Raw genomic sequence first — 8,850 nt, 5'->3', positions numbered from 1 at the left:
TAGCTGTTGAAATCCTCCTTGTTGAGGTTGTTAAGGCTCCCTCCACTTCATATTTGGGTGATCTCTCCAGCCCGGATTGTAGGTGTTAGAGAATGAATCATTCCATGGCTGATTTTGGTCTTGATAGCCCACAACATTGGCACTTTCCCATCCTCCATTCTCTATCAATTGAGGGCATTGATCATTAAGATGTCCTTGCATAGAGCACACACCACAAACTGCCGCATCTTGCACTTTGGATCCATCTAAAATCTATGACACAAGAACAGTGAGATTAGCCAATTGAGATTGAATTTCAAAAATTGCACTTACCTCATTCACTTGTTGTTGCTGTAGTGGGGTTCTCTTCCTACAACTCCTTTATATTGTTGTGCATTCAAGGCTTGATTTGCTATTAAGATCTTGGCTGCAATTGGGGTTTTGTTAACCAAAGCACCACCCGCCAAATCATCTAGCATTTGTCTCTCAATTGGAAGTAGTTATTCATAGAAATATTGAATTAAAAGCTTTTCCTTCATTTGATGTTGTGGGCAGTATCAACTAACGTCTTAAAACGCTTATAATATGCTGGAAAGGATTCTCCTTAGCTTTGTTGAATTCCACTAATTTTCTTCCTTAAAAGAATGACTCTTGAAGTTGGGAAAAATTTCTCTAAGAATGCTCTCTTCATGCTTTCCTAAGAAGTGACGGTTCCAGGTGCTAATTGATAAAGCCAATCTTTAGCCTTGTCCATAAGAGAGAATTGAAAGGCTTTCATCTTCAAAATATTCCCATCCACATTGATGAGTGTCATACTTGAGCATACTACTTCAAATTCCTTCAAATGCTTGTTTGGATCTTCCATGGACAGCCCATGGTATTTGGGAATATGATGCAGCAAGCTTGACTTCAACTCGAACTCATTGGTTTTGCCTTGGGCTGCTGTAAGGTATTGAATGCAAAGAGGCACGACATTGTCCAATCCCGAGGCTGAAAGTTCCTTGATTGTTCGTTTGTCAGCAACCATGTCTTGTTTCTCTGGTACCTAAAATCAAAGAAAGAAAACTAAATCAAATATCAAAAGTAAAATAAATAAAAAAAAAACAGAGGGATTAGCAATTTTACTAATCCCCAGCAACGACGCCAAAATTTGATGTGAAATTTAACTAACACTCAAATTAAACCCTCTTATTGACAATTATAGTAAAGATGTAAGTAGGGGTCGTTCTAGGCCGGGGATTAGGAGAGATTGCTAATCTACTTAAGTTGGAAACACTTAACTAGACTAGAAGAACTCAAACCAGCATAAAACAATCAAATAGACTCAAACTAGAAACTAGAAGGTGAATTGGACGAAAATTGATTTTAACTTGATTCAAAACACTTAAAAACACAAATTGGACAGATTGTAACTAACTTGACACATCAAAGCAAAGGGGATTGAGTTTTTGACGAATTTAAAGTAAAGACAAATAAATTAAAAACTTAAGCAAATTTAGCACGAATTTGGGGGAAAATATGGGTGATTGGTTAGTTAGAGGGTTCTTCTCCACACATGACACACTTGCATACAAATCGATTTTTAGTTGCTTTTCCAATAAACCATGAACCTCAACGCCCCAGATTAACCGTGATAACACTAATTAACCCTCAGAATTTTCTTAAGTCATTGAATTGGATGGACAACGCATCGGCAACCAAATTATTCTTCAATAGTTCCCTACATGAACAACATAATAGAGATACAATCCAAGATCATTAAGCTTTGTGAAAATCATAAGTATTGACAAGACATTCGTAACTATGAACATCATGATACTTCTGCTAGGAATTCACTTAACACGATTGTGACTAGCAACCTCCACTACTTATAAATATAAGTTCATAACTATTAGGTGAAACTCCCATATATTTTAGCATCAAATCCCTGCATGCAAACTAAGTGTGCACCCTTAACCAACAAACAAGAATAAGTTTTGAATCAAATAGTTAAGCAAATTGCATTCACGATTCATGAAATCACAACTAGAAGTAATCAATTCATATTGCAAATATGTTCATGGCTTTGAATTTCCCCCTAGCTAAAACGAGTTTAGCTCCTCATGTTTGCAGTTAAACAAAGACAACTTAAATTAAACATTGAAAATGAATGATAGAAAACACCTAAGAACACTCCAGCAATCCAATCTTGAATGGCAGGGGCACGGCAAAGGTTCTCATCTCCTTTCTCCTTGCAAAGCTGTGACACAATGGGATGAATGTGTATGAGGGATGTATGGGACGAATTTGTGGTGAATGGTGGGTGATTTCTGAGGGCTGCAGCACAATATATTTATAGGGAGAGTGAAGGCACGGCAAAGGTGTGAAAGAAGAGGATTAGGACTCCAAATTAGCAAGGAAAGATGACACTTCTCATCAGATTCCAGTGAGGAAAAGAATTAATGTGTTTAGATGGATTAAGACTCCTAAATTCAGATGGGAAGGATTTAGAATAGGATAAGGACTCCTTTTGCAGCTGGAGATAAGGTAGGATAAGATAAGATAATGTTAGTTTGGATAAGATAAGGTTTTGGATAATGTTCCTTATTTTTAGCTGATTCCTTATTTTCTTTGTCTTGACTTTATTTTCTTCATCTTTTTCAGCACATTCCTAGCCTATTGAACTTCAAAAACGTCCATCCACCTTACTCCATGCATGTGTTATCCATTATTGGCCCAAAACTGCTCCAAAATGCTCCAAATTGCACTTTCTTGCCAACTTTGTCATTTGGACCTACAAACACATGAAAATAGCTTAAATCACTATAATAAATAGAAACTAACTATGAAAATGCAAGAAAACAAGCTAACTAAGTCGCATAAATATGCTCCTATCAAATTCCCCCACACTTAGCTTTTGCTAGTCCTCAAGCAAAACAAAGCAAACAAAAAAAACATAACATAAACCTTTCAACATTTGCCTCAGGGACTTCCAATGGAACATGGCACGTTAAAAATCACTACTCCCACATATTTTAGTTATCCTTACCCTCGAGCTCATACTTAATTGCAGTCACCACTCACTAGCTCGTATTTAATCAATTAAAACAATGTTTTGAATATAGTAACATGCCTTAGAGAATTCCCTCAATTCCTTACTAGATATACTCTCTATTTTCACACAGATTTTCTGACTACACTCCCTACACTAGGTATATGTGAGAAGATTGATGTAAACATGTAGACTAGCACTCACATACATTATAACAAAGAAGGTACTTTCTGGAATTATTAATGCATGTATATATATGATCTCATGAATGAAATGCCACTACTTAAACGCGAGAACCAAGGATACCATATGCTCATACCAATCTCAAACTCCACAGATTGAAACACACAACAACCAAGATAGAAGTCATAGGGTTGTAATGGGGCTAAGCGTATTGGTTACCAAAGAAAGGTAAGGATAGACAAACGTTCTTAAAGCAATAGAAAGCAAAGCAATGAAATCAACTTAGAATTCACTCTTGAATGCAGCAAATAACTTGAAACACTAAGGGGATTTCGTACAACTTAGGGTCATATTCAAACTTTTTGGACCATTTCTTCAACAAACCAATACTTGTGAGTTCATTCTCACTTATTTTGAACTCTTTTTCTTTCTTTTCTCAACTTTTCTTCTTTCTTGCTTTCTTTCTTTTTCACGTTTTTTTTCTTTTTTCTTTTTTTTTCACTTGAAAATAACCTTCCCCCACACTTGTTTTCTACACTAATGTCGCTCAAAAGAAATTTCATCTAAGTCATGTTCCACTACACTTTAAGAACAAGGGTATAGATAGTCCTATTCTAGGCTAGGTAGGGATAATGTGGCTAACAAAGAAAATATGTTAAATAAAGCTCAAAGGGGTTAAACCTACAAAACAAATGCATGGGATGAAGGCTTTTTGGCTCTGGTGGTAACTACTAAACAACTTCATCTTGTTATATGTTATGCACTCAATTTAAAGTTTTGAATGAAACGGGCATGAGTTCTAGTATTTGGAACTAAAATGATGAAAAAACATTCCAAGTAGCAACCAAGCAAAGAAACAATAAGATCATGCAACGACTTTAGAAAACAAGAAATCACAAATTAATAACTCTCCAAACAAAGTTTAGGCTCAAATCTCTCATGGTTGTAGCATTAGTTTGAGTTCCTTCCTTCAAGCATGTTACAAAAACTGATTTTTTTTCCTTTGTGATTACATGTGAATTCGTTAATGACAACTACAACCTAATATTAACCAAAGAGCATATCAAACTTCCACCCATGTTTGTAACTTTCTTTAACAGTCATGTAATTAAAAACCAAATCCTCATCATTGTGTTGGAAGGTATCCTAAGACACAAACACACAAAAACGACTCTAAAACGACTCTTTTTGGGTTTTTCAAAACGTTTTCTATTTTGTTTTTCAAATTTTCGTATTTTTCTTTCAAAACACACTAAAACACTTCAAAACACACTAAAAACACTTAAAAACAGTGAAAAACAACTCTAGAAATGCTAGGTGGTAAAATATCACGAAAATCAATGCAAAACACTTTGTTTACCCCCCCCACACTTAAACCAAACATTGTCCTCAATGTTTCAAACATAGACTAACACGTAAGCAAACAAACAACACAACTAACAATCACGACAATCATGGCAAAGTAAAAGCAATAAAGAGTAGAGTTTAAGAACACAAATCTGGTTATGGAGTCGGAGCTTCCTCGGTCTTCTTTATTTGAACGCATGGGTCGCCTCCCAAGAAACGCTTGCTTTAACGTCTTCCAGCAGAACGATACCTCATTTTTAAGCTTCATTGGGGCCCACGGCATGGAGGGGTATTTCCTGCACAACCTGCCCCTCGAAACACTTCGTACTTTTGGATCTTTGAATGGAAAATGATAGTGATCCTTCATGATTATGGTGTTTTGCTTCCGTAAGTCAACGTGAACTCTCCCACCACCTGGAATTCGATTAGGTACCTGCACCAAAGGAGGTAACAACATATTATTTGAAATAGGAATTGGAATTGGAATAGGTTGCTCACCAATGTGTTGCGATGAAGTGGCAGCACAGTCAACAGATGCACAAGGGATGCTCTCGACCATATTTGATGGTTGGGGCGTATTCCTTGTGCTCCACTCTAATTCTCTCTTCATTGGTGGTTCTAGATACATCATTCGTGATTGGTGCTGAACGTTTCTACCCTACATTTCTAATTAGCTACGGGTGGTGAATGTATTATCCAAGACATACATGAGTAATTTCCACTCATGTCCTCATTTAGATATGATGAGGCTTAAATTTGGAAATTCATATTCAAAGCCAAAAAAATGAAGTAATCTTCTATTCTTCTAGGACTATTTGAATTATAAGTATTGTATTTAAGTGTTAGAATCTTAGAATAAGGGACTAAATGTGTCGTAAGCATTATGCATAGATATGTAATAACCATTTACATAAAACATGTAGAAATTATTTTACATGTCGGTCAAATACATGCTTTCACAAAGATTATGCTGTGTTTGTGCAAAACTAGTTTTCAAATAGGTTAATGATGCTAAATATATCCCAACATAAAGAAAATTTGGCCTAGCCAACTTTATACAACCTTAAGAGCAAGTCCACCGGAGTGGACTTTGCCCAGCACTCAGTCCAAATAGTAGCCCATCACCCTGTCCATGTCCTCCAACCCGCGCAACAGCCAGGCACCCAGCCCATGCTGGTCTTTGGGCTAGCACAAAACAGGCTGACCAAGAAGCCAGGCCATTTGCTGGCGCATGGCCATGTGGCCGATCCTGGGCTCTTAGATTTGAATATTTTTCAAATCCAATGGTCCAGATTAATTAACTACATTAAAATTAATTAAAAAATATAAAAAAAATACAGATTTTTTTTTAAAATACAGTAAAATTTAAAAAAAAAAGTTATTTTTTTTTTCTATAAATACCTAACCTTCATCTTCCACCTTACACCACATTTATTTAGTGTGTTTTTTTAAGTTTATTTGATGAGTATGTAATTTTATTTTAGTGTGTATTTTTTTTAAGTTTATTTAAAATTTTATCCGAAATTGGTTAAAAATCTTATCCGAAATAAACTTAAAAAAAAAAAAAAACACACCATATAAATGCGCTGGCTGCCAGCGCATTTTTTTAGGGGTGGAGATGCTTTGGCCTATTACTGTTCACTCTAGTCTATTACTGTTCACTTGAGTGGATAAATGCGCTGAGTGCTGGCGCAAAGTCCTTAGGGGTGTACTTGCTCTAAAGCGAATGCTAATTATTAGTAACTTACAAATACAACAGTTTGGCCAAACAATTATTGGTCTGATGTGACCTCAGACATTGATGCTCCTATACAATTTTACCTTTGAATTAGAGATTCGTCTGGTGATACCAGGCTTTCAACGTAAAAACAAAACACAAACGAAAAGCAAATCGTAAGTTGTTGTTAGAGTTTCTGACAAAACAAACTATAAAACAAAAGAATATAAGGTGATACCAGGCTTTCCAGATTTGAGCCTCTCTTTTCCACGACACCATCTAAAATTGTACCTAATACAAGACGGCTAAGAGGAAGATAAGGAGGAATACATCCATGCGGCTAGCCTGGTGGCTCAAGAGAAATCAAAACATAAGGACATGACTAAATTGCCTTACCTACTATGAGGATCTTCAAATTCCTTCTTCACCTCTTCAGGGAAATTGGCTAATCTAATAAACGAAACCAAGACTCCCACGACCACTGCTATATCAAACTATCTTCCTAAATTATATGAATTGCACTTAAAATGAACGTAAAAATCCTCTTTACAAGGTTGTTGGAATTTCAAACATGCAGCGTGTTACGTATGAATCAATTTATATAGACAAGACAATTAAATTCATAATTTACAGAAAGGGGAGAAGATTACCAGAAAATTGAAGTATTTTCCCAGACTGAGGGAAAAGATTTGTAAAATAATTTTGGCCTCTCAATCACCATATGTCAGCATATATAAAGGCAAGACATAATAAATAAATAAAAGATTTTAGTTCAAAATCCAAATGAAAAAGAGACTTATCTGAACATGCAACAGGGCATGGATGATCGGGAGTGAATCCCGGACTGAGGGACCATGCTCGGGCCTGTTCACCATCCCCACCCTTCCCTCTCTGTTTCTTTCCCTGAAAACCCGATGACCCATTCTCTTTCTCTCTCACTGTCACCCTCCCAGTCACCAAATCAAACGTTGGGGCACTAACATCCTAACCTCTCCCTTTCCCTATCCCTATCTTTCTCTCTCTTTCTCTCTCTCTTTCTCTCTCATTGCTAAACACTCACCCACTCCCACTCCGGCTCAGAGAGAAACGAAATGGACCCTTACCCTTTGCAACAAACCGAAAATCCTCATCCACTCCCCCAATCCCATCGACCCAGACACCCCTACACGGAATGACCAAAATACCCATGCCTTTTTCAGTCCATCCGTTGGATTTGGAATGCAGAGAGGGCAAAAAGGGCATGCGCCTTTCAGGCCTTGAACCTCTTCGGTGGTCTGTGTCAGCCACTGCCCAAACCAACACCATCTCACGTTGGGCCAAAAAAAACCCAAAATCAGCTCAGTGGTTGAGTTGTAAATGTAGCAAAATCGAGTGGTAAAGATTTGACTGTAGCTCCTCCTCAATTTAATAAATAATTTACTTGACATTGTTAAAACAATACTTGAAATACTATTTAGTCAATATACAAAACACAAGTAAAAGATTTTTATCGGAAAAGTAGTCTCTTCTTGCGTTGAGCACATTGAAGACAAAGACTCATTTGGCTACTTGTGGTTTGGGAGTAATTGCAATTTTTTGGGCAAAGACATTTTGGATCGGTTTCACAGTCAAATTACGACCAAACCACTAATAAACAGATAAGTTTGATTTTGTTTGACCATGGCAGAACATAACAAAACCACGACTGTGTGCCATGGTCGTGAGGTTTGGTTCTAGGATTAAGTGCTTGTTGGTAATTAAGACTTGGACATGTTGATTATTTAGAGGAAGCTGCTTCTTAAATCACAAGTTTCTCGTCCCAGTCTGTTATTTTGATTTTGGTGTTATTGAAATACATTTTTTGAATCATGGTCTGCTATGCGCGACTTACACATTTTAAATGTATTTATGTGCGTAATTTGATAAAAGGAAAGTCAAATATTTAAAGTAAATGAATAATCTTAGATCATGATAGAAGAAAGTCCTCATAAACCAATTAAAGCAGTTGAATTCATATAATAAAATCAGTCTCTATAGAATTTACATTAAGAATAGAGAAAATAATATTTAATAAACAATTGATTGAATCACATTATTGCTAGCCCATTATGAGGCTAAGCTCACCCCCTCCCCTTAATGTAGATAATATAGTTTGTAAAAAAAAAAAAATCATTTGACAACTAATTTAATCACATTTTTGTCCACGTACGAAAGACATTTTCTATAACCGGCATTACACGCCTCTTAAGATGTTTTGAACGTGTTTAAAAATAGAGAAATTGAATCACATTATTGCTAGGCTATTGTGAGGTACTAATTTAAAAATAAATAAATAAATAAAATTAATTATTAAAAGTATACTATTAAAATGACAAAAATGCCCCTGCCTTATTTGATGCATTATTTTGGGATGCCTTTAAAGTTTTTTGTCTTGGGGGTATTTTTATCCAAATATTTTTGTTGAAGCTTGGTAACACCAAAATCACTATTGACCTTTGAGTGTGGGTGACTGGTGTAAAGAGAGAGAGAGAGAGAGAGAGAGAGAGAGAGAGAGAGGGTGTGAGTTGCGCGGGAGATATGAGAGTGAGAGCTGAGGGAGAGAGATCTGAGAGCG

General features: G+C 36.3%; 1 long non-coding RNA gene across 1 annotated transcript; it reads right to left on the bottom strand.

Moving 5' to 3' along the window:
• Positions 1-1,953: 1,953 nt before the first annotated feature.
• LOC114827071 (uncharacterized) lies at positions 1,954-6,356 on the bottom strand. The gene is made up of 2 exons (XR_011571316.1): positions 4,689-6,356; positions 1,954-2,752 (listed from the first exon to the last, which is right to left on the bottom strand). It is a non-coding gene; the product is annotated as an uncharacterized lncRNA (long non-coding RNA).
• Between the last annotated feature and the right edge of the window lie 2,494 nt (positions 6,357-8,850).

Source organism: Malus domestica, chromosome 09 (assembly GCF_042453785.1).
Source record: "Malus domestica chromosome 09, GDT2T_hap1".
Classification (NCBI taxonomy): Eukaryota; Viridiplantae; Streptophyta; class Magnoliopsida; order Rosales; family Rosaceae; genus Malus; species Malus domestica.
The sequence above is the reverse complement of the archived record's forward strand: the minus strand, read 5'-3'. Positions and strand labels throughout refer to the sequence as shown.